At 43.8% G+C, this 26,614-nt stretch overlaps 1 protein-coding gene across 2 annotated transcripts in view; it reads right to left on the bottom strand.

Annotated features, from left to right (window-relative positions):
* Window positions 1-3,659, bottom strand: part of lpar1 (lysophosphatidic acid receptor 1) — a 45,510-nt gene extending 41,851 nt beyond the window's left edge. For both annotated transcript variants that reach the window (XR_004615715.1, XM_034603062.1), the window contains exon 1: window positions 3,294-3,659. The gene's annotated coding sequence lies outside the window, so the exon portion shown is untranslated. The remainder of the gene's footprint in view (window positions 1-3,293) is intronic.
* Window positions 3,660-26,614: the final 22,955 nt, after the last annotated feature.

The raw sequence follows: 26,614 nt of genomic DNA, 5'->3' as shown, positions 1-26,614 counted from the left end.
TGTAGCCTGAGAAGCTCCACAAGCAAGCATCTGTATAAGAATGATTTCGGAGATAAAGTCTGTGATTTGTAGTGGCTGTTGTGTCTTTAATATTCTCACGGCTGTTGGAACTTAACTTAACTTAATAATTTGCCACAATAGCTCAGAAAGTGCGTCTCTGGTACCTGCGTGAATGTGGAAGCAATCTGGATGCTGGGAGGAAGAATGGGTGGAATGCGGGTCCTTAGACGAGGGGGAGGAGGAATCGTGCCTTCGCTAATCACAACACAGATGTTTCAAGGACCCTCTCGTTTGACGGATGTCAGAGCTCATGGGGGGAAACATAAAACAATCATCTCCACGGGAGACTTCAAGTCGTAGCTGTGGGAGTTTGGTTTGGTTTGATCACGACGGCCAGAAGTCAGACGCACCAACTTGTCCCATCGTGTTTTCCTTTTTGCTGGTGGTGGTGGTGGTACATTAAACAAACGGAACTTGCTGCATCAGTTATCTGGTTACTGAGGAAACCGCCGAGTTCCCCGAGAACTATCCCCGTTCCCGTAATGTTGGCGCTGTTGTGTCATATCCATGGTGACGCAGCTGGATTATCCACTAAATCTCAACATACAGGAGAGTTTGGAGGATTCAGAAATTAAGACGGTTGAGAAAACTGGTGGGAGACGTGGGTCGAGCTGCACGTGAAGTAAAATACAGCTCATTACATCTAACTGCAGTGCAATCGGTGTCATTTCAAACCGATCATCTGGCAGATTTGTTTGTGTGCAAAAGGGCTAAAGAAGAAACAACTTTATTTCTGTTAAGCTTTGCAAAATGTTTGGTCCTCTCCTCATGTCCTAACCCTCCTATCCACAGCTGTCTGTGCAGGTTCACACTGCAGAAGGGGTTTTCACAAATTAGCAAGCATGACTAAATAGAGATATATCTATTAAAAAAACAAACCTGGTCTTGTGGCTGCAACCCTATATCTGAGAAATATCTCAGTCAAGAGCAGGAATATTTCTTCATGTGCAAAGTGGAAAGGTTAAATGTCTTATTTTCAGGCCCCAGGCTGAAAACCCTCTGCTCTAGTTTCCCTATCCCACCTCCAGCTGTAGCTGCTGTGCTTGCAAATGTCTTTAACTTTGATAATCACTCTATTATACAAGTTATTCTATACACAGGTGAAAATTGGCCTTAAAAGTTAAAACGCACTATAGCAGAGTCAACAAATGCTCAGTCTCATTAAATCCCGTTAATTAAAAAGTCTTTCGAGCCATCGATCTTGTCCGTCTACAGAAGAGTAAACGCTGCTCGCACTCACACTCCGGCATCAAAGACCCCCTGAGGTCTGTGGCGGTGGGGGGTGGGTAAACCCTGTTCTCGCTCTCTGTTGCGAATACACAAATAAACACACTCAGACACACACAAACATGCAGTTGAGTCTCCATAACCTTAGAGGACATCACATTGACTTACATTCACTTCCTGCAGGCTCGTTTTTTTATCGTTAACCATAATTACTACTTGCCTAATTTTTAATGATTTGCTAAAAGAAGACTGGTCCCTATGATGTGAGTGTGTAAACCGAGTGAGGTCCCCACAACATGAGTAAGACATAGACCACACACACACACACACACACACACACCCACACACACACACACACACACACACACAAGCTTACCTTTCGAACCTCAGAGTAATTGGGTGAAAAGGGCAAAGATAGGACTATATGGTTTTTCTTACACTTCACCTGTGGCTGACAGGAAAAGGTCAATCAGGAAGATTATTTCCTATAAAAGGTAGCAATAAAAGAAATGGACCAAAATCATCCATTTCATTATTCTTCCGGCAATTGTTCCAGTTTTTTCCTCACACTTCGTAGGGATGAGTTGCTGAAAACCACAAACACACTCAACAAACCTCACAGCAATCAGAACTATTAGTTTTTATTCCACCACACTATGAAAATCTGGAACTGAGCTGGTCTGAATGAAAAGTTTAAGAGTCTCCAGAGACGTTAGAAAATCTCCTCATGTGGACACAAATACTACGTTTCACAACAGCCTGGTCAGTTTCTCCGGACTTGGGCCAAAACGCTGGACGGCTTCGTTGAGCATCACGACTCGGGCAAGAAAAAAACCCCTGAACTTTTTAAGATGTGGTTCCTTGGTGAGACTCGTAATGTGAACCCACGAGCGCCGACAGAGCTTTTGTGGCCTGTCCACTTCCTGAACTGCACAAGACTTTTTTTTTTCTTCTTCTGATCCACAATGCAGAGCTCCAGTTTCCTTCACACTTTGGTTCCTGCACTTTTCTATATTGGCTCAGCTTCAGTGGAGATACTCTTTCTTCACATGCACATGTCAGGTGACGGAGAAAAGACGATTATAAAAAGGTATAATAGCTCTAATAATGCATAATGGATAGAAAGCACCTGGCCTGAACCGTGCAGGGAGGTGGTGAGATAAAGGAACGATGTGTTTGATGTTGAAATACTTTGTCAAAACCACTTCTGCTCAGATTTGACTCTGAGGTCAGTTATCTGTGACCTCAGTGGAGGTGAGGAATCACACAGTGGCCCACAAGGAGAATTAATGATCTTGTCTGAGTGGAGGAACCAAACCACATCCCAACAGTGTCACATCTTCATCACACTTCACTGAGAAGTGAAGTTGCTGATGAACTCAGTGCAGGACGCTGCATTGGCTCCTGTTGGTGGCAAACATGCAGCATTAAGGCGTTTACTTTGGGAGGATGCCAACATCCAATGAACCAGGATGAGCTGCTCTATCTTTAGTGTGTTCCTATATGTTTCCTTATGGGCCAACAGATGCTGGATTGGCTTCTTTTTGGGTGAATGCAATGATGAAAATCCACATTCTCTGAGTTGCAGATCAGCGTGGAAAATCAAGACAGATGTCAAACTCTCACTCGCAGACCCAACGCCCCGCTTGTGTTTTTTTTCCGCTCACTCCCTTCCACAAATATTGTTCCAGCCCCAGAGTTTGATAACGAGCCCAGCTCTGGCGCAACACGTCCTCGGTCTCAACCTCTGCAGGCGCACGACGCAGCGTCTCCAGTCGGAATAACGGTGCGTCCAGGCATCTGCTAATACCATCAGAGCCTTTATCTGAACCTTGGGCTTCCTCGCTGCGTCTACGTGGCACACAGGTACAACACAGATGCCCACACCGTGCGTGCGTAATAGTTACGCGTAAAAGTGAGCCAAGGCAAAACCCCCCTTTTTCCAAATGGATCAAACTGTGCAAGTTTTACAATCAATGAGAAGTAATGTAATAAATCCCACTTACATGGTCTATTCCAGTGAGAGCAGTAGGTGGGTACTTGGTTTTCTGGGTGTCCAGCTCAAGTTTGATCCGTGGAGCCTGAGATTCGCTCCAACAGAGACGGTGCCTGCGCGGCTCTCGTGTCAAAGACGCAGCGGTTTACTACAAGACTCCAAATCCAGAATGCAGCCAGGTAACCCTTTCATTTTGTGTCCGTGCAGCGAAGCGGTATCCTCCTCCGACTGTTTCCCACCAGTTTGCGAGAGCTGCTGGGTTTTTTTGTGTTTTTGCAAAGTTGCTCTATTTGATTTTTTTCCCCCGGATGAAGACGCCCTGATGCTGCGCTGCGTCTCCGTGGCTCTGTGCGCTGGCGCGACTGCTCCACCAGCCTCTCTCTCCCACTCTCTCCCTCCCTCCCCCTCTCTCTCTCTCACACACACACACGCACATACACACACACACACACACACACACACCTTTGTCTGCACTTGACGTCACACACACACTCTCTCTCTCTATTACACACACACACAAACACACACACCAAAAATGACCAAATCTTTTAACAGTGGCACATTATTTTGAAAAGTTTCATCTCACTGCTCAGAGCTATAAGGCAACAATCTTACCCCGAAGCAGGTGAAACTTTAAAAAACTTCTTCTCCCACTTTGATTTATGAACAAAAAAATATATACGTATGAAGCTGTAAATGTTGTGTCACTGAAGTCCTCTCTTTTGAGTGTGTTCTCAGTTGAGTTGTTCTTTCCCCCTCAGCGCCTAATTGAAAACACATTTTCTTTCAGCAACTTGTTAAGAGAGAGAGACAGGAAGGGAGAGCGGGGTGGAGTGAGGCTGGGAGAGGAGAGTGACACTGAGGGACTCAAAGACATATTGTATTCCTTCCCAATTAACCTTCCACATGCTGCATCATTAGAGATATTTCCTCCCGTCTGCCGGTGCCGGTGTCCAGGAGGAGTTCAGACCTTCTCATGTGACGTCCTCAGGTTGTGAGAAAGTGTTTGGTATATAGGGACAGTTGTGTCGGCCAACTTCGGCACCATCTGTGAGCACTTAGCGAGGTGTTTGTAGTGAGCCGACCACCACGGCGGTGGAGTGAAATGGGCCGTAAAAGCCACGATACGTTGTGAACTATACACTGTTATATTATATGTCTCCTTCATTTACATATCTCATTCAACACTGGAGCCTTTTGAGGAGCAAGAGACATTAAAAACTGTTTTATCCTCCAGGATCCATTAGTCATAGCTAGCATGTCAGGAGTGTTTGCCTTCTTTCACTCTTTACGACATCCATGATGCCATGGTGGTCAACCTGTCTCTGGCACTATACTGTCTGGTTACCTTGGTCTTTCAAAATAAAAGGCCAATATTTACCATTTCCTTCCGAAAAGCACCCTGAACGATGTTGTTACTGTTAACATTTGGTGTGTTTAAGCCTTTAAAATGTTTTTCATCAACTAAAGAAGTTTTGGTTCTGTAGCTCTGTTGCTTGCATCCTTCGTTGGCTGCGTAGACCGAGTCCTCCGAAGGATGTGACCCCCTGAATTGAGACAGCTTCTGACCGTGGTGGAGACCTTGCCCACCTGACGTACAATCTACAATTGCTGTGTTGCCATGGTTTCCAGTTACATTTAATAAAGAAAAATTTCGCAACACACTGTTAATATTTAACCAAAACCATAATCTTTACCAAACCTTGAGCAAATTGTTCTGTTGCCTGAAGTTGACCACAGACACAGGAGCCAGGATGCAAACCAGGCTCTGACGTCTCCGTCCCTCCACAACCCTTTTCCTCTGACCGTAACCCAGACAGTTAACATGTTTCTCACCACAAACATAATTACACACAAATTAGTAATAATTAGAGATACTTTCTTGGAGACAGGGTAGTGAAATATTGTGTCTTCAGCCTGTAGCAGAATGATTATCTAATCTTACCAAGTGACGTTAATGAAAGACAATAATGTAGCCTGATCTCATCATTATGGAAATCTAAAAATCTCACCACCCACATTGATTTACACAGTTATTGGTTCCCACTCATCTTTGTGCTCATCCTTTCCTCGAGAGTTTGGATAAGAAAATATGATTTTTCATGAGTTTGATCTCGATGAAGATCCGAAATAGACTTTCATGTTGTGCTGTGCGTGTGTCCGTCACACAACCCCGGGTGTGACGGATCAGCTGGAACCACAGAGATCCCAGCGATGGGGAAATCTGTTTGCTTTGAGTGATTTGTCCAAGTACTTGCACAACCGCTGAGCTACATTTGTGCCCTTGTTGTGATAGAAGCTCTTCTATTTCACACAAATCCAACAGACCAGATTTAAACTGTGGTGTCCCACAGTGGAAAGCAAACATCTGCCCGTCTGCCAAAGGGGAGACTCCCACCGACTGTACGAGAGGCAGACTTGAGCCTCACGTGGCTGCAGGCGGATGCTTGTTTGTATTATGTTTATTTACCACGATGCTGAACTGTTCTCAGAAGATGGATTCTGTACATGTTCTCCGACTGCGGCCAAAATGTAATTCAGTCATGTTGTGATGTCAAATTAGAGGCGAGGAGGAGGCTGCTGACAGCTGAGTGCTGATAAGAAGCATGTTCTTCTGCCTGGCGATGACATTTAGGTTTTATGTTAAGTGGCCCTGCCCATTGATATACATGTGCGGCTCCGAGCGCTGTCAGCGAGGTTCCTGCACGAGGTTCACGCTACTGTTTTGGCCCTAGAGGAGGTTTCTCCTATGGTTGTGTAAGGGTGGGTCCAAAACTGGAGCATCTGCTTTTCCTTCTCAGTCATCACCTGAATTATAAGATTATTATATATTCTTACAAGAGCCAATTGTCAAAATGTGTGTTTTTAGTTCTGTATGGTTGGTTTCTATCATCTATCAAGTCACTCGAAGGATTGTCTCCATATCATGGTCCCAGGTTTTTCTGCGGGTGCATTCCACAACAGTTGATTTGTCACACCCACAGACTCAAGGGAAGAGCACATTTTACAAAACTTTATCTCAAATTGTGCAAGTTGCTGGAAGCCTGAACACCGAGTAACCGCCCTGAGTCATTTCTCAGTGGAGGCATCAAACAATTTGAAGAAAATGGACGCTGCTTTAACACATAATGAAAAGTCTTGTGCGTTAATCAGGAGTCTGTAGTAATACATAAAGTTTTACATAAACTAACTTGACAAGTATTAGATGGATTTAAATGTTAAAACAAGTTTTCATGATGCCTAAGGCCGGAGAGAAACTTGAATCTAAATCATCAAACTTAGAGATGAACAATCCATGTTAGCGGCGAGAGCATTAGACAATGAGAGAATTATTTTTTACGGAATAAAAGAGTTTGGGGATTTGGACAAGGGGGCACAGGTTTTTTTTTTGTAAAAGGAAAGTTCAATTCCAGTCGTGGAGCCAGAGAGTGAAAGAGGACGAGGGGTTAGTTTGGGTGAAATAGAGGAAATGGAAGAAGAAGAAAAAAAAAAAAGTGGAATAGGGGGGAAGAGAGAGAAACGGGAACATAAACAGCCCGAGGGCGGAGAGACAAGTGGCATCACAGGGTAAACAAAACTATTAGGAGGGTGATTGAAGAGGTTATTATGAGATATTGTTGATGGATATACGGTATGACACAGGCCCTATAAAGACAATACCAGCGGTAACTAGACGTGGTCTTCTGGTCTTAATGAACCAGACAGAACAAAAGTAAATGTCAGTTAGGGAGCTTAAGAAACAACACATTACCAGTTTCTGCTGGAGTGTTTGTTATTTGGAAACCAAGCGACAAACTGGGTATTTTACAAGTGTCGACGATGAGACGACTTCCTGCCTTTTAACTGGGAGTGAAATAAATAAATTTCCTTTTTCACCAAATGTCGCTCTGTGTCTCACTAAACCTGCTCTGCTCTCCTCTCTCCCGTATTCTTCTCCTGTGACTCAGAGATTTTTATGGTCGTGATTGATGACACAGACCAGATGCAGACTGTGCACGTGACAGTACGTGCACGTGCTCCCTGCTCAGCATCCCTCTTGTTGTCTGAGCAGCAACAAGCTATGAGATGGAGACGACAGATGAGCCACTGGTGATCTTCTGAGCTGGTGATGCATAGTAGCGGCTGCTCTCTGTTGATGACTGTACCGGTGATGAGGTTTTTCTTTTATAATGGACCCTTGTATACTGGTTTACTGGGACCACTGGGTACAGGAGTGTTGTCGAATGTGGAAATGCATGAAACGTGTATTCTCGAGACTGACCATCAGAGGGCGACTCCACAGGTTGGAAAAGGAAAAGACTTCAACGTTTTCATAATCGCTAGTTTCAAGTGTTCTTCAATACAGCACAATGTTCATTTAGACAGTTATGGTCCCATTTAGACTCAAATAGACGATAAAGCACCGTAAGCTTCGGGGCGTGGTTACTGTGTGATTGACAGCTAGTACTCGCTCTTCCAAATATGGTCACTTCTGGATTCTTAAACCCAAGATGGCGCTGGTCAAAATGGCAGCTCACAAACCAATGGGAGACGTCAAGGTGGGTTGCCAGCGTGTTTGAATAGATCCCCCCAAAAAGTCAACACTTTACAGGGGTTTAGGTGAGACAGACTATTTGTAAAATCCACATAATCATAATCACGTACACTTCACACTTTATTCCCTGGAAACGTGCTCTAAACGTAACTATAATGACTTCAAGCCTCAACTTAACGCTCACCTTAAAACTTGTCTTAAAATGTAATGATTTATGTCATGGTCCCCGTAAAGAGTGTGTGAACAGATTTAGGTCCCTACAACGTGAGTAAATCCTGAACGCTCACACACATCTGGGAGAACAGCACATTTTATTTTTTAATGCAGATTGAACTAACAAGATAAAACTTGTTAATTAAGTGAGCGTTGTGAGGTGCCGGTAGTCGGCGTTGTGTTACTGTTGGACGGAGCCGGTGTAGCTCCCTGTGTTCCCAGTCTCCATCCGCTCACTCACATCATCACCTCATTACAACCGGCTCATAAAGGCACCGGTTTCTTTTTTAATCTGCAGAAAGGACAACAATGACCAGATGAACAATTCTCCTTTTCTCCCACCAGAGGACCACGTATTCAACACTAATCCATCACGTGTGTAGTGAGTGAATACACACACACACACACACACACATTCTAATAAATGCTGTTGTGCAGCCAGGTAAGCAAACATACTTATCACTGATAAAGAGGCAATCAGGCAAAAGACATAAATCCACACACACAAATGCTCTCTGTGTTTCTCAAATACACACACACAGACACACACACACACACACACACACAGGCCTCTTCTGTGACAGCTGTTTGTTATTGAGTCAGTGAGGTCAGTGAGGTCTGGTGTTAGTTGTGGCTCAGACTCTCACTGCGAACATGTCCCCAGTAATGGAGGCGAATACGAAATCTCCTCTTTGGATCCACATCCGCAGTTTATCCTCAAAAGCCAGAGATGTCGTCTTACGGCACAAAGACTGAGAACGGGGGCAGACAACCAACTTTCGTTACCAAGAACCTTTAAAGTTCACTAATAAATCTTATATATCGTAACTTTAATCCACAAAGACGAGGATTGGAGTTTTATTTCTTGGTCGGGAGCAGCGACTTCTTTGAGTCTCGGCTGGTTTTCTGGACAATTAGGTTTTGCTCAGCTAATAATGTTGTGGCTGTAGCTTCATAGAAGACAATCAGCAGGTACAGGCAGGGCTTTGAAACCGGCTTTTAACTTCTCTCCTGATGCCAGTGGAGGAGTTTGCTTTTTGTTCGTGTTCCTCGTCACAAACGCGTCCGTCCGGACTTCGCTGTCCTGCAAGATAAGAGGATTAAAACCTCTGTCGCACATTGTTCCCAAGCGCACAAACATCTGGAAGTTCAAAAGTGATTCATAACGTCGCACTGGAAAAGACCAAGAAATGAAGACGTTCATGTCACGTCTCCGTCACTGCTAACCGGCGCCGGAGAGTTAACCCGGGAGTGAATGCAGATTGTATTCATTTCAATTACGGACCGAAGCCAGATGTTGGTGAGTGTTCGTGGGATTTCTGACCAGTGGAAAAGGAGCTTTGATTAGCAGATACACTAAAAGTTTGATGCATGTGTGTGTCAAACTTTTTAACTGCTCCCCCAAACAAGTCTTTCCTGAAACACACACAGGGATGCTGGCTCTGTCTGACCAGTCATCCTCCCTGTGTTTTATATATTGTTGTTCGCAGTCTGCGGTTCGATGCCAGGGCTCTTATCTCGGCTCCACTACATTAAACCGCTCTGTCGCAGTAGTTTTCTCTTTCAAAGCCGTCCCTGACCTACGATGCTAATCAAGCCATCACAGTCGGTGCATTTGTATTATGGCATACCTTCTAATTCAAAGCAGCCATGCTAGGATGCTAGCGTCGCCCCCACCGGTGCTCCGCGGCATGGAAAAGCCATTACCGCCGACAGAAAGGCCTTTTATTTGGAGAACTAAGCTCAGGTTCACATCAGGAACCAATTACCTTCAACTGCTTTCTGAGGAGAGCAGCTGAACACCCCCACCTCCCCAAACCACCACATCTACCTTTTCTCCATCCATCCACCCCCCCCCCCCTCTCTCCCTCCACCCCCGACCACTGTCTACCCTCCCTTTCCTTCCTCTATTCGTCTCTCTCTCTCTCTCTCTCTCTCTCCCTCGCTGGCACCTCACTCTTAAACCGACCCTCCTTTTCCTTCCTGCCTCCGTCTCTATCTGCTTTCACTCTTTTCTCCTCCACCCTTTTCCTGCCAATTTCAGCTTATTTTCATATTGTCCCCCCCCCCCCTCAAATCGTCTCCCTCTCTCCCAGATATTCTCACCGTGCCTCGGTGCTCTGGTAACCTCTCCGTGCCCCATTGACCAGCCCTCTCCACGTTCCACTTGTGTGTCTGGTTCTAATTCCTCTCCATGTTATTATCCATTCATTCCCTGCGACTCTTGCTCCCTCTGCCTTTCAGAAAGTTCCACATGTTCCTCTTTCCTTGTCTCTTCTTACATTTAAAGTAGATAATGCGTTAATATAGATAAAATATAAAGTTTAATCACGATACTGAAATGATCATTACTTTTCTTTGGTGATTTGCTGCATCCATAATTGCTTCAGGTTTTCATCAGCACAGCAGGATATGAAGCTCATGCTGTAAAATCCTTTTTTCCTGTGCCACTTATCCTTTCCCTTGAGGTTCTTATGGTAAATGGAACCGATCCCAGCTGACATTGGGGCGAAGAGACGGGTCAGTGTTGCCAGATGTACGATAATTATGGTATTTGTACGATTATTTTGCCGTCTGTACGATCAATAATGCCACACAATTCCATGATGTACGATAATTTGATCATTTTGTGTCACTCAGTATTATCAGTTGTGTTCTGGATGGTACAGTATGGATCACGTCTGTGTTTATGAGTCTCTTCTCTTATTTTCTACCCCCCCTTTCTAAACAATCTATATTTGAATATTTAAAAAAAGATCTACAGCTCAAAGCAGAGAGGGGATTCGTACTTGTGTCGTTTAAAGGGAATCAGACGTACGAGGGAGTTGGTTCTAACGACACCTGTCTGTAAAACTGAATTAGTCGGCAAATTGATTAAAAGTATGTTTGCAGTTTAAATCACAGGTTTCACATTGAAACATATAGAATCTGTAACCGCAGGCTTCACATGTGGTCAGTGTGTGAGTAACAGACACACACACACACACACACACACACACACACACACACACACACAGACACACACTGAGCCGTGCCATGTCTGTGGTTGAAGGCCTAGTGGTGTGGTACCATGTGAGCACAGCACTCAGTGGCATGGTTGTGGTAACCCTCACATAGTCTCACCCTCTCTGTGTCTATTTCTCTTTCCCTCTTCTCTCTGTCTCGCTGTGTTTTCATTTTTTTAACCCGACCACAGTGTTATTCTTGCTCGTCTCTCCCTCTTTTCCTCGTGCTCTCATCCTCCTGTTTCCTGCATCCGGTTCTGACTCACAGTCCATTTTATCTGCATTAACAGGAGCTTGCACACGTCTATCAGCTCTGTATTCACTGGGTTATCGCCACTGTCCTCGTCTCTGCACTATACATGTGTTTAGTATACGACAATTTGTGATATTTAACACACAATATGCACAAAGTTGTGTTTGATGAATCACACACAACTTTGTGGATATTGTGTGTTTAGTCTTCATTCCAGAAATAATGCAATGTTATAGCTTTCAACACTATCTTCATTTAATTCATTGTAATATAAAAAAAATAATAACAGCCGCTTATTTTAATTTTAGTTATTGACCATATTATATTATTACACATGTCAGTGTTCTATTAGTGGTATTAGTGTATAAACCCATCAGCAACATTAAAATGTGTAAATAGCAATATGATTTGTAGTTTAAATTTGTTTAAAATATAATATACACAGATCTGCCTCTCATTATCTCATCTCAATCTCATTAAAATATATTTTGTATTAAAATACTGTTTTAATGCTGTGGCTGATCAGTGTAAATCACCCAGTATCAGATATGGACTAAATGTATGCACTCACATTATTATATGAGAAACACGTGCACGGCTGCTCTTACTGAGATGCACGGTCTCTCCTGTTACTACACACACACACACAAAGACAAAGACACACGCACACACACACACACACACACACTCACGCACACAGGCAGGCATTCTTGGATAAAGAGCTATTTGTTTTAATGGCTGAAGGGAGGATGTCGACCTACCACCCATCGCGGCGCTGTGCTGACGGCCACAGTTCTCAGGCGCTGTGAGACGACTCTCAGCCTTTAAAAAACTCCAGGTTACAGACAATCAGCTGTGAAAAAAACTGTGTGTTCGAGCCGCAGCAAGACCGAGATAAGTTTATCCAAACATGATCCCGTGTCAGGTTGTCCGCAGTAATTTAAATATCAGAGAATATTGAGACATATCTCCACAGTCAACTTGCTGTCAGCTACAAAGGCTAACGGCCCGGATGGAGGAAGTACTCACACTCCGCTGTGTGTTATCTAAAGCACACTGAATGATCGTCCAACACAAACAGCTTCGGCTCAGGTCAGAAGTTAATATGGACAAGTTTTCTGATTATTAGAGCAGATAATTCATTTTTCAGTCCAAACACCTTTTGTGGTTGTTGGACGGGACAGAAGAAATGAAAGGTTATTCAACCGGAGCCACGAGCTCGAATGTATGTGTTATTTAGAGAAAACCAACAAAACCAAATTTTCTAACTCGAGAACCCAAGGAGCGACCTTATAGAAACAGAAACCAATCCTCGTTATTTCTCTATGTTGTATCTTTTCAAAAATGTATTTTTGGGAAAGACCACCATCATCCTCCAGGGCAGCGTGGCTTGTTTTATGACCCATATAGTTTCTGGAAAGCGTATATGTATATATTGGTTTCTATTTATAACAAGAATATGTGAGAGAAAATCGAGTTCAAACTTTTTTTACTCCACTTCCTGACAACTGGGCTATTGCATCTCGGTGAAGGCGCTCGGAGCAGAGGTCACCGAGGTTATCTTGTAAAGCTTTTTAAGACATGAACTCCGGATAGTGTCTGGATAATATAGGGTCGGGACATTATCTGGACTTTCACACGTGGAGAAACGCAGCAGGAGGTTCAGAGCAACTGACTCGGACCCAAAGTGTCAACTTTACAACTGGAGAGTTTTTGACCTTGTGACAATTCGAAAGTCGCAGGATTCTGACAGGATGTAATGGAATACATTTCATTTTTATAGGTTGTACGTCATAAGCCAATGAAAGGGAAATAGATCAAGTTTCGATATCAAGAATTTGACAGATTCCCGTCTCCACTTGCTGCAGGACAAAAGGGCAAAATGGGATTTTGGGAAGTCTGCGAGTTTGATGAATATTCTTCCCGGTGCAGTTCTTGTGCACAGTGTTTTAATTAGCAGCATGAGATGCACACATGTGGCACATGGCAGCAGCTCCGTGTCTCACAGCCACACAAGAAGCTCGAGCCGGGACACGCAGAAGAATCCTATTTCACAGAGAAATGAAGTCAAACGGAATTCTCCCGCACAGACGTCGTGATTCGGTCGTCGGTTAAAGTACACAAGGGAAAGGATTTGATTTGCGTAGCTGCGTGTATAACAGGAGAGAGAATCTAGTTACAAAAATAAATTCACTAAGGGCTTGGCTGGCAACACCCTGTTTATTCTATGGCAAATTCAATGAAAGGCCTTTTTCTGCCGTTACTCGACTCCCTCGGCTCCGTCCCTGCCAACATCTCATTTCACTCCTCTCCTGCATTGTCTCAATTACTTCCCCACTTCCTCCCTGCGTACCTGCAGATGCATTTTTATCTTCCGATATTCTGCGAAATCTTCTTTGCAAATCAACGTTTCACTCTCACTTCTGTGTCTCGCTCGCTCGCTGTGTGTTGTGGCTGTGTAACACACATGTGTGCTCGCCCTGCAGTATGATTAGTGTGATTTATAGGGAAGCTGCAGACTGTGGAGAGACTCTGGTTTCAGCTTTGAAGTTGCGGCAACCACAGGACCTCTGGCTAACACACACACACACACACACACACACACACACACACACACACACACACACACACACACTCTCTCTCTCTCAGTTCCTGTGCCAGCATCTCAAAAGAGGGAGTCAGCACTGGGGAGAAATTTGACAGAGTAAGAGAAAGATGGCAAAGAGGAGTAAGGGAGAAAGGAGAAGATATAAAGACCTTAAAATAAGAGAAAATAGAGGGAGGGGGGGGGGGGGGGGGGAGGGAGGAAGTGGTCCCGGCCCATAGAGGTAAAAGAAGCCCTTGTGTTTCAGCTCCCTTTATAAATTCAGTCTGTTTCATTCCAACATGCCACTTGTTCCACATTCCCACACATGACACGCGAGTGTTCATACTGAATAAACTCCTCCAGAACGACCAGGCACATTTATATCTGGAGAACTGGGTCAAAGATGAAGTCTGAGATAAAAATGCATTTGAAATAAAAATGATATGAAGACGAGTCACAAGTAAAATACAGTGGATGAAATGAGGAAGAAATCACATGAGGGATTAAATGATGTGCAGATGTGTACGATGAGGGTTGAAATATAAAATGTAATATAAACGAGATGTGAGATGAAGATTAGATGAAAAATGATAAATCAGAAATATGGGATGAATTATAATACAATAGGAGGTTAGAGATAAAATGTGTGAGATATGTGCTGCGTGTGATTTGAGGAGATGATGTATAATCAGATTATGAGGTTAGTGTAACGACTTGTACAATTTTATAGTGTACCATAATTCAGTATAAAATAAAACTCAGAAGACATGATTATGACTGTTTCTCTTTTCTTTATTATCACTTTAAATCCTTATTATTCTACGAGGAAAAGCTTAAAATAAAAGGTAACATTAAGAATGTAAAGAACCAAATGAATAAATGATTGGAAACGTGGTAATTTAATTAAAGGAAAAACAAACTTATTAGACAGCTGTGTGTGTGTGTGTGTGTGTGTGTGTGTGTGTGTGTGTGTGTGTCTGTCTCTCCATGAAGCCATGTTCTGTTCTGGAAGCAGAGGTTTGAGGGTTGCCTTAATAAATGGGTTACAAGGGAGGGAGCATGTATGTAACTTAGTGGTGTGACATTCTCTGCAGCATGTTGAGAATGCGCGCGCGCACACACACACACACACACACACACACACACACACACACACACACACACACACACACACACACACACACACACACACACACACACACACACACACACACAGGAGCTGCTGTGCTTGCACTTCAAAGTGGTGACATTTAGCACCCGACCTCAGCGAGGGGTCAACCACAGCAGATCACCCACCGTCAAAGCAGCGATGAGAGTGTCACTCATTCTCGTGCGGGCGTGTGTGAGTCAGAGTCGCAGCGAGGAGAGGGAATGAAAGAGAGGGAGAGACGGAGCGAGCAGAGGGAATGAAAGAGAGGGAGCGAGAGACGGAGCGAGCAGAGGGAATGAAAGAGAGAGAGAGACGGAGTGAGCATGTGTCTCCATGTTTGTGTGTCACGAGGTCAAACCAGCCTGTTGGCTCTTTCTCTCAATGGGTTTACCGACACTCTGTGAGGTAAGTCAACGACCTTACCTGCTGCCGGAGGCCCACACACACACACACGCAGGCCTCGGGAATCAAACTTCATTTGCTGTTTATGTTATCTGAGACATTGGAGCAACAAGATACAAGCTAAATAAACTGATGATGATTTCGAGTCTTGATGACCACTCAAAAACTTGTGCAGCACTTTCTCCATGACATCACTCACATGCAGGCGTCAGGGGGAATTCAGGGCTCAGCGTCTCGCCCACAGCACACAGCTTAGAGGAGCTGGGGATCGAACCACTGACTTTTCATTTATTGACGAAGAACCCTTTATTTTATGGGTACACATCCCATTTTCATACTGGTCTAGGTTGTAAGATATTAAACAATATAAAAACAAAGCTGTGTCCCAGGGTCCACGTCCTTCAGAGGATACGACAGCTGGTTGACGGAGGCTGCGCAGGCCGAAGAGAAATGAGATGATCTGGTCCAAAGGGGGATTTCTTACTTGCACCACCAGCTTCTCCCGCTCCGTCCATTGCATCATTAGCTAAATGGCGTCATCGTGGGTGTGCAGTGAATCCTGGGAAAGGTGGATCCACCCGCTGGAGCCTTTTGTTGCTTGGGAGTGGACGGACATCTGTTGGCCCGCGTTTGAAGGAGCCTTTGGAAATAACAACCTAGTTCCACTGCTGATGCAATGAATCTTCAAATGCAGCTTCAGAGGGATGTGGCCCCTGAATCAGGGAGGGGATCCACACATTTTGCTGCACTTCTGATTCACTGAACTCGAACCTTCAACCTTTTCCAAAACAAGACGGCGTTCGTTTGAGGTCAGACTGTGTGTTCTCAACACATGAGTGAAAATACAGTAAACGTAATCGCAGTGGAATTCATCATTATGCAACAAAAATCCAGGAGTCCTTCATTGGAAGTGAGTCCTTCATTGGAAGTGAGTCATCTGGAATTGGCAAGTTACCGATCATGTGTTGCTCTGCTCTGATGTCATGGCTTTTTAAGGCTACGTTTTCCTGAGAAGAATCTAAAGGTGCAACTGAAATGAGCCAAATGTCGAAGCCAAAAATGGGCTTAAAAACAGACCCTGCTTTTGTTTCCACTGAAATTGAAAAACTGAGATTGTTGTGTAGAGTTGTTGTCTCTCCCTATCTGTTAGGTGTGTTGTTCTGAAAGGTTTCAAATCAGCGTTCTCACTGGATTTGACTTGTATGATTTGACTTGTATGAAATCGGGGGGGGGGACCTGCTAGAGACTGATTAGGAAAACAGAACGGCCACAATCACAGCAGCTCAGAAACTGAATCTTGCACATCTGGATAAAAAGGCCCCGGCTGCTCCCCGAGTCCCCGAGCTACTCTTGCTATCACAGGAGTTTGTTTGATTAGAGGCGAAGTGTTTTCAGGTCGGCCGAGCTCCGTGTTTGGGAAGAGCGTCTGGGCTGGATGTCCGTTTGACCCAAACAATTCTAGAGATGACGACAATAATAGATTTATGTGTTTCCAACGTAATTATTTACAGAGGAAAACCCCTGTTTACTGCCCTGCACATGTTAGCTTCTGCGTGTGCAGTTGTTTATTTGGATTGTGAATGTTTTTGAATCTCGCTGCGTGTCTGTGTGCGAGTGTGTTGTACGTTAATGTTTGTCAATGGGTGAGTATACGTGTATTTATAGTACAGTCGCTGAAACCACCAAGCCGCTTACTTCACTAACGTATTTTAAAACCGTTACAGAAACTATATTTTACATTTAAATTGGGACACACATTAACGGTCTGTAGAAGGAAATATAAGAGATTTACAGACTTGAACATTTTCTTGAGTTTACCTCTAATGCACGAAGAAGCCAGGAGGAGATTTTTCCGAATCAGACGCGTTCACGACAACAGGAAAATGTCCGGAACACTCAGGGCGAGCACCAGCGCAGGACAAGTCGTATAAATTCTGCTGCAGCAATCAAGCTCTCAAATGTCATTGTCTCTAGTTGACAACTTTGTCTACATGTACGTCTCGTCTTTTCCATCCAGACAGATTTGTATTTCCCACTCACTGTTTTCCTTCTGTATTCTCACGTAGACATTTTACTTGGGGGTCTGGCAGGAAAAGTTCTGGAAAATGTTCTGTGCATGTCTGAAAGCAGCTTTATGGAAATACATCAGAAGTTATATAACGTCACAGCCTTTTGTAGTGATGTGACGTGTTTAAAAATAACAAACTAAAGAATAATAGGCGTCCAGGGTGTGAAGGTCGAGGGGAAATAGAAAAGGAGCAGAGGTTGTAAAAATGGTAGAAAAAGTGAATAAATGTGACAAAGATTAACAGAGAGGATTTGGCGACGCACATGTGTGTGCACGGACTCGTGCACACGGGACGAAAGCTGAGTCAAACTGAGAGATCCTGTAAAAACACGTGTTTCTGCCAAAGTAAACACGGAGGAACTGATCAGGGAGGAAAAGAGAAGATGTGGCCACTTTTTTCTGCTCTTTGAAAACATTGACTCACTGGAACCTCAGCGATCTCACCGACAGCGATCCTCACTGCACATCCCGGCCCGGGGAAAGATCCCTTTCATCCCTTTATTGTGTTACTTCTCGGGCCATGTTTGTTTTAACTGGGGTTTTTATGTATGAACCACAATTTTTTACGATGATATTTAATTCATTTTACACTCGTCGGGCTAATTTGGGAAACAAACAAGGACGCGGTGTCTGTAAAACGAGTAATTGGGAGAGTTGTTCGGGAGATGAAATGGAAAAAGATACGGGAGTGCAGCGTGTTTAGATTTTTCCAGCTGTTTGAGGGCCTGTTTTTTCCATTTGGAAATTAGAACGTCCTTGCACAGGTTTGTGTTTCACATTAGGTTCAGAAATAAGATTCCCTGAAGCTAAAGGGAAGTAAAAACCTCAGGAGGCAGCTGAACAAAGCTAAACACCGAGTTAAACCAGAGCTAATGAAGACAGTCGTCGTCAGGTTGACCACTTAGTCTGAGACTTCCTCTTTAACATGCTGCTGAAAACTGCAAATAAACAAATACTAAATATTCAATAAACAGTTTTTAAATAACTCAAACAAAATCTTTAGTAATATTTTCATGTCTCAAGTCAAATAAATGAACTTACAGAATTGCCTCTATGATGCTTCGGATTGGATTACATGCACATCATGTCTGTCTGGCTTTTAACTGCAGAACCAGGAAGCCCTAAACAGGAAGTAGATAAACAGGAAGTGACATCATCATGTGACGCAAATGCACAAATAGTATTATTCTTTCTTTTTTTTAAACTTAAAATAGGCAAAGGGCAAAACAATAGGGTCTAATAAGACTTTCGTAAAAAATTATTGGTATTAGACTATTAGCAAAAATTGGGGATCACATATTCCACATCTCGAAGTCAGACACGTTCACAACAACGGGAAAATGTCTGGAGCGTTCAGGCGAGGGGTGGAGCCTGAGGAGAGTGTGACATCATGAGTTATCTGTATTTGTTTTGTTTCTTACAAACGTCCTAGTCAGTTGATGCGGACACATTCTCTCATAGAGCCCCTCCAGATAATTTCAGGAGATTATCCGGAGTTCAGTGCATGTTTGAAAGCAGCTTTAGTGAGAAGGTTCCATCACATCCCCGATGGTCCTTACTCAGACCCGGGAGGCAACATGACCTCAGGAATGTTAAAGCCAGCTCCTAATGAGCTTTCCATATTACACAAGCAAATAGTATATTCTAGTCTTACTTTGAAACCAAGCTCTGCTGTTACGTGATCAGATTACTTTTGGTTTCCCTTTAAAACAAAGACCCACAGACGAAGTGGGACCTTTTTGGTGAACTATCCCTTTGAGGAGGCCAGAATTATGAAAAGGTGTAAATTATAAAAAAATGAATCACGGCTGAGTTCCATTTAGCTGCTTCACTTTCACGGTCCTGCTGTTGACTCAGTATCACATGATCAACTCTTACTGGAACAACCGGATCACCGATGTGAAAATGTGGGAATAATCCCCATTTGGAGCTTTAACACCTGTAACACGAAGGATGATTTGTGCTTCGAGAGGTAAAAATCACATTTCTATTTGCTGGACTCATTGTTTTGATGCAGAGTTGAAGTCACAGTCATGTGCGGTGTTCTGGCAGCGAGGCCTCAATCCTCACGGTTCAGTCTGAGGTCAGGAGGAAAACGCTGTGTTCCCTTCTGTCAAAGTCATTTTCTCTCCCCTGCTACAAGCTCCGAGCTCGTCGCTCCATATCTCACTTTTATCCTTCCTAAAGATCTTTGTCATAAAACAAATGCTTCCGCACAGATTCCTACTGACAGTTCTGCCGAAACGATTTCTGTTTTATCTTCCACACATGGTCACCAGTTTGCTCAACGAGTCCTAAATGGCCATGTCACTGATCCCTGCTCTCGGATACAACTAAACACTTTGACGCGTTGGACGGAAACTCTGTTCGTTCACTTTGCGTCTAAAGGTGATGTCATAGGTCGCTGAATTACACTGAGGTTCCTTTGCTTCACTTTGTTTGTGCGGCGTGCGGCGTGCGGCGTGCGGCGTGCGGCGCAGGCACCAGCCAATCGAATCACGTCCATTCAAACGTGAAAATGAGTTTGGAGCGAAGAGGCCGAGGCAGCTGGTGAACCTGTTGTGTTCCGTGGGTTTTAGAAAAAGGTCATGGGGTCAATGTTAATGCATATTTTTCCACACAATTATATGTGGTTCGATTTTTTGTAAATTGTTCAAGCTCAGCTCAGTTTCAGTCGTATAGCAACACCACCGCCAACTAGTGTTTCGGTTGTGCAACTGCAGAAGAACGAAGACACACAAAAAGGCTTCGAGTCCATATGAAGAAGTACGAGGGCAGGGTTACACAAACACAAATGTATCATTGGTCAACCTTCAAAGTTAAACCCACCTCGCCACAGGAAGAGGATGTTTTATTCGACCGCTTCACTCGTGCTGTTTGGACGTGAACAGGAGCTGAAGGTTCCAGGATCTATTATTTTATTACAGAAAGATCCAATGGGAAATTAAAGGATCACCAAAACAACTATCTGAAATCTACAACATGTGAAAAGTGTGTCCTGTTCAGACTCAGGCTGATTAATAATTAAAACTGCTTCTCTGCAGCTGGAACACAAATATTTTCACCACATTCTTCCTGAATGAGCCGCGATGAACTGGCAACGGAAAAGAAACACAGGAGGAAAAAAAGTAACAAAGCTTTGTTTTTATGAGTCATTCATGATTTGAACTGTAACTTTATGAATAAACATGAACTGCTCTTGCTGCCATTTTCTATTGGTGATTGCAACTGTGCAAAAAACGTCAACACATTCCACAGCAGCCGAGGTGATTCTGATCAATCTGGGAATAAAGTTCCACGTGGGAAACACCTGAGAACCTCCTCACTCCCACATGTGTTTTACAAACATCCTCCATAGGATCATATCTAAATTAATATCCAGGTAACGGCCTGAAGGACAGGAAACAAAGAACCTAACATGCAAACGAAGACAAATCCAAACACACAAAGTCTGTCAGAAGTTAACAAGTGGACAAGAACCAAGCGAAGCCGAGACGATGACGATACAAGAGCGAAGACAACAACACCCATGATCCCACATCGCTTCACGACTATCACGTTTAACTGCAAATTCCACTTTCATACAACATTATTCATTTTGCAGTCCCACTCTCTGTTGTCTCTATTTTCCAGGTTCTCAGCATCATTTACTTGGAGTCTGTAGTTTTATCATAAGTGATGTGATTCATGGCCATAAATGTGAAACTAAGACCCAACTTGTAATAAACCCATAATTCGCCTGTAAATCATCAACCATACGGCATTAAAACAATATGACTTCACTCTTCCTGCTGCTGGGTAATATAACACTGAGACATAATTAAACTGATGCAGCGTCACGTGAGGGACGGCGAGATCGAGAGGAACGAGAGCGAGAGGAGAAGCATGAGGTCGGCCGCCGAGCGGAAAACCAGGGATTTGGAAACATGATTTCCTGTGGAAAGAGTGATGTCATGATGGCCTGTCGTTCACACACACACACACACACACACACACACACACACACAGACACACACACACACACACACACACACACACACACACACACACACACACACACACACACACACACACACACACACACACACAGGCTGTGTAAATCACATTTCTCTTGCAGTCACTGTTAATGTCGTTAACACTGTCAATGTCAACTGTTTTTTACTGCAGCAGCCGTGGAACAAAGTTTTCAAGCACATTTCATCGGAGACTCGTGAATCAGCAGCAAAATCTCTTTATTCTTATTCATTTATATCAATTTCACATTGATTGATTGATTTGTGATGATTGTGTTAAAATTGTGACGCCAGAAAGTAGCAAACCAACCACTCATCCCGGTGGGGGGGGCTGGTGGCTAATTGGCTACCGTGGCAACCAATTCAGCTTCAAGTTTAGAAGCTCACAGTTTTCTAGAGATGTAAATCAAGTCAGGACCAAAGTGCAAAATATTGCACCATAAAAAACAGAAGGAGACTATGAGGGGGGGGTGCACCTGCAAACCATTCAGGTTATACTAGAATGAAATTGTGTTTTAATGCAAATAGTCATAGTTTCCTTTGTTTTGAACCATCGTGGTTTCCGTTCTCCTCAAAGAGCAGAATTGTCAAAACAGCTTGTGATGATTAATAAAACAAATCCATCAATTTGCTAATTTGCCATTAAAATGAATCTAGAAAAAATATATATATATATTTCTGTGATATATTATGAACATGTGACACGTGGTAATTTAATTCAAGGATTCCCAGGGTTGTGACCCAGACGTACACGACGTACCAGCCCCACTTTCACAAACACACTCGTGCCATTAAAGTGATGACATGACGGCCCCGGCACCGTAATCCAGACAATTAATGTACCAACCAAACCTTGTGAGTCCATTAAAGAGGAAAGTGGGTCAGAGTCTGGATTCTGTGTCCTCAGTCAGGAAGGCAGTGTCACTCAACCAGGTATCCTGCCTCTGGGAGGGATGGGGGGGGGGGGAGTGGTGACATGTTTCCATAAAAGCTCCACAGCTGCTTATGTAGTGAAGAGGGGAGCAGATCCATGTTAGCTCATTGTGACAGAACTGGAGGGAGATTCATGTGAAAGGATTAAACTGTTTTTCTGTCTCCAAACTTTCCAACTTCCCAACAGGTCCCAGACCCGTAAGATGAGCAGTAAAATGGGTATTTTTACTTTTTTTAAATTGAAAAGCCTGGGAAACTGTCATAGACTGTATACAAAGAACAAAACATCCCAGACACAGGTGCCAACATTTTGCACTTTAGAGGCAGAATTCGAGGTCCTGCCGGTGCACACACTCGACCAATCACGAGTCAGGCTCGGCTGTCAATCATAACATTTCACCCCATTTTCTTACAACTTACTAGAAAAACTTGAACGTACACATTTTAAAGAACTATTAAATGTGACTTTGGCCACTAACATGAAGGAGGATGGCCTATACTGCAGCCAGCCACCAGGGGGCACTCAAAATGATTTGGCTTCACTTTCGGGATGCTGTTATGTCGTCCATCTTTACAGTCTGTGATGACCCGTGAGCTCAGAGAGGCGATGTTGCAACGCTGATGTTTAGAAGATAAAATATTTGGGGCTACTACGTGCACTAGCTTAGTTTACTGGGTTGTCACGCTAGCATGTGGTGATTCGCAACTGAAGGTGGTGGAAACGTAACTGGTTCCAGCGAATAACCAAAACGCTCCAGCAGCTCCCCCATTGGGCGAAAGTCTTCATGTCAAACCCATTTGAGATAAATAGGTGTGATCGGCCAAATGGTTTTCAGGATGGATGAAGATCAGACGGACGAATAAAAACTTCTCCTGGACTCTCTTTCGTCGCCCAGTTTTTTTTTACTCCGGTTCAACCACAGCTAAACCACAGACGTTGGAAACATTCCACTCTTTCCGAAATTTTTCTTGGGAAACACGTTTGCTCGTATAAGAAAAACTTTAACTGTTTTACGACCTTGTTAAAGCTCGGAGACACAAAGCCGGTCCCTCTGCGACAAGGTGAAATACAAGGCTTGGCTTCGCAAACGGCCCCTGGGCAGCTGTTCGCGGCCGCTCTTTATTGATATCCCGTTTCCATCTAATCGATTTCACATTTAAACTGACTCATGTGCATTTTGAAAAACCTCAGCGTAAGAACCCTCTTTGCAAACCCGCCAACATTTCACCAGCGAAAACCGCATGAATTTCTAAAAAATCACACGTCGTATATTAAGACCTGATTCGGGTCTGCTTTTCAAAGAGGAAGGATGAAGGGAAAAGATGTTGGTGTGTGTGTGTTGTTCGTGTGTCCCTCCCCCTGTAGTAGTCTGGCTCTAGTTTTCCATCCTGCTCCACTGGCACAAATACGACTTTGAGTTCATGACCACTCCGTCTCTTTTCTTTCCTTTATTCCCGCTCTTTTGCTGTATCTGGTATTTCTTTTCCTCTCTGTATTTTATTTCTCTTCTCCCTCCGTTTTTTCCTTTCGCAGATCTCAAATTTCATCTCCACTGTTTTCTTATTTCCCCTCGTTCTCTCTGCTCCACATCTTCTCCTCGTGGTTTGAACTCAGCTTCATCTCGGCATTTTTATTTACTTGACACACACACACACACACACACACACACACACACACACACACACAGTCACAGATAGCAAAGTGAAGACAGTGAACACACACTGAAATGTGTAAGGTGAACACACGTCGCTTCCACCTCTTTTTTAAAAACAACACACACTCACTGCTTTGTAAGTGTGTGTTTGTGAGCATGTGTTTTTGTGTGTGTTTATGGTTTGCACGCTGACCTTATGTGCGTCTGTGACCGCTCATGTTTGTGCACAGTGTGTGAGGGTGTGTGTGTGTGTGTGTGTGTGTGTGTCTGTGTTGTAGAGGGTACAGACAACGATTGTTCTCTCTGGGTGTTAGCTTTCGGGGCAGGAAGTGCACGTTTGGGTCAGGGGGGGATATAGGCACGCTCAGTCTGCCCACATCTGTTCAAATACCAGGGACCCCTCAAAGTCACACAGGAAATGTGCACGAGCGTGTGTGTGTGTGTGCGTGTGTGTGTGTGTGTGTGTGTGTGTGTGTGCAACAGAAGCCTCTCTTTGTGAGCACAATTTATAAAAATATTTGACCTTTCCCTGCATATAACAGGTTCCCACAATAAATAACAGAGGGGAAATTTATCATGTACCTGCTGTAAAGGGCACAGACGCTGAATAAACACGTCAACTTGTCGTTGCCTGTGTAAAGTGAATTAATACAGAGGGTCTGAAACAACACAATCCTTATATCGCTGATGTATGACGCCACTGGACTCGTTGAGAAATTACTTGTTTGGCCAAGGGAAATATCACAGGCTTGTTTAAAAGACAAACGAGAAGATGACTCTTGTATAGAAACAGTTTTATAGATGAGGATAATGTCACTTTACTTTCAGCTGCTTGGTTTTGTGTAACTCTGCTTCTGTTCTTTTAATGAAAACTAGAGATCTTACAGACTCGTGCAGCACGAACACAACTTCTTTGTATATTACACTCAAATAATGAATTATTAGTTAGAATCAGACAGGAGTCAAACACCCTCAGTCTTCTTCCCCGCTGACTCCATACATCTGTTTACAAAGCCAATGAAACACACATCTTTCAAACATTCAGTTCACTCAGAAGTAGGAGAGGTGCACTACTAAAAGATTTATCGTAACCAGGCAGACGTAAAAAAAGGAACGATGAGGATGGAACCAGATGAACGGCGTTGAGGCGCAGCGTGAAGTGGCACGTGTCAAAGACCGAGGCTCAGTGGACAAAGGGAACATGGAGGTGAGGGAACGGAGAGCACAGGTGCAGATGAAGTAATTCAAACACTCAGAAGGAATCAACACAGTGGAGAGAGAACTGGGTTTAAATACTGCAGCACCTGATGAGGATGATGAGAAGCAGGTGTGCTCAGCAACCTGCCCCACACACACACAGACACACACACACACACACACACACAGACACAGACACACATCTGCAACACATCTGATGACATCATCACGGTGGTTCTCTCCATGACAGATTCAAATGGATAAAAGTTGCACCTTTAATGCTGATCTGGCAAAAATGTGAAGATTTGACTTGTACATACTCTTCATGTGCTGTTATGGTTTGTTGCTTCTTATTTTACTCATCACAGACAATGAAATAAAACTTAATAAAATACAATAAACACTGGAAAACTTGTATTTGAACAACCTGTTTATTGTTTGCATCGTAGCACTGTCTGTCCCCCCCCCCACACTGAGCTTCTTATTAGGTGTGATCCTGGCGTCAGAGACTGTTTGTTTCCTGTGAGTCTGCAGTGTGTTCAGGTTCAATCCCACCTTTGTGCATGAACTCTGAAAAACACACCTTCACCTTAACATTGAGCAAAATCATATATAATTCCCGAGGAAAACATGCAAAACCCAAAACTTTAAGAGCGGAACGCCGATTTTATGTGTTGAATTAACTCAACCACACTTTCAGTAAATCACATTTGTGCTGCACGGCGTGTTTTCACACACACAAGACTGACTCATGAGTTCTGGTGACGACCACAAAGCCGTCTTCATCAAACACACCCCTGCTGAATTAGAGTCGGTTAAAAGTGTCGGAGACGATGGGGAAACGAGTGGAAGGGTTAAGAGTGTGTGGGTGAGGGGGGGGGAGGGAGGAGGATAGGAGGATAGAGGGGTGGGATGGGACGGAAACGGGCCTGGAGGGAAGAACAGAAATAAAAAAAAAGAGTCTGTAAATGTTCCCATGTGTTGCTGGCGTCAAAAAATGAAAGATTTGCATCTTACAGTCGAAGTGAGGGGATGAAAGCAAAGGAGTAAAAACAAGGGACGTCATGGCAACGCCCAGCTGAGGGAGGGGAGAGGATGGAGAGGAGAGGAGAGGAGAGGAGGAGAGGAGAGGAGGAGAGGATGGAAGTGGTGAGGAGATGAGGAGATGAGGAGACTCAAGATTTAAGAGGAGGTGTAAGTAAAAGATTTCAGTGCCGGACGGGGGGGATGAGGTGGAGATCAGGACGGCAGCCTCTGATATTTTAAGAGCTGGTGAAACAACTCTCTGAACAACACTGACCCTGGAAAACAAAAGAGCAGC

The sequence above is a fragment of the Hippoglossus hippoglossus genome, chromosome 12 (genome assembly GCF_009819705.1).
Source record: "Hippoglossus hippoglossus isolate fHipHip1 chromosome 12, fHipHip1.pri, whole genome shotgun sequence".
NCBI classification, from domain to species: domain Eukaryota; kingdom Metazoa; phylum Chordata; class Actinopteri; order Pleuronectiformes; family Pleuronectidae; genus Hippoglossus; species Hippoglossus hippoglossus.
The sequence above is the reverse complement of the archived record's forward strand: the minus strand, read 5'-3'. Positions and strand labels throughout refer to the sequence as shown.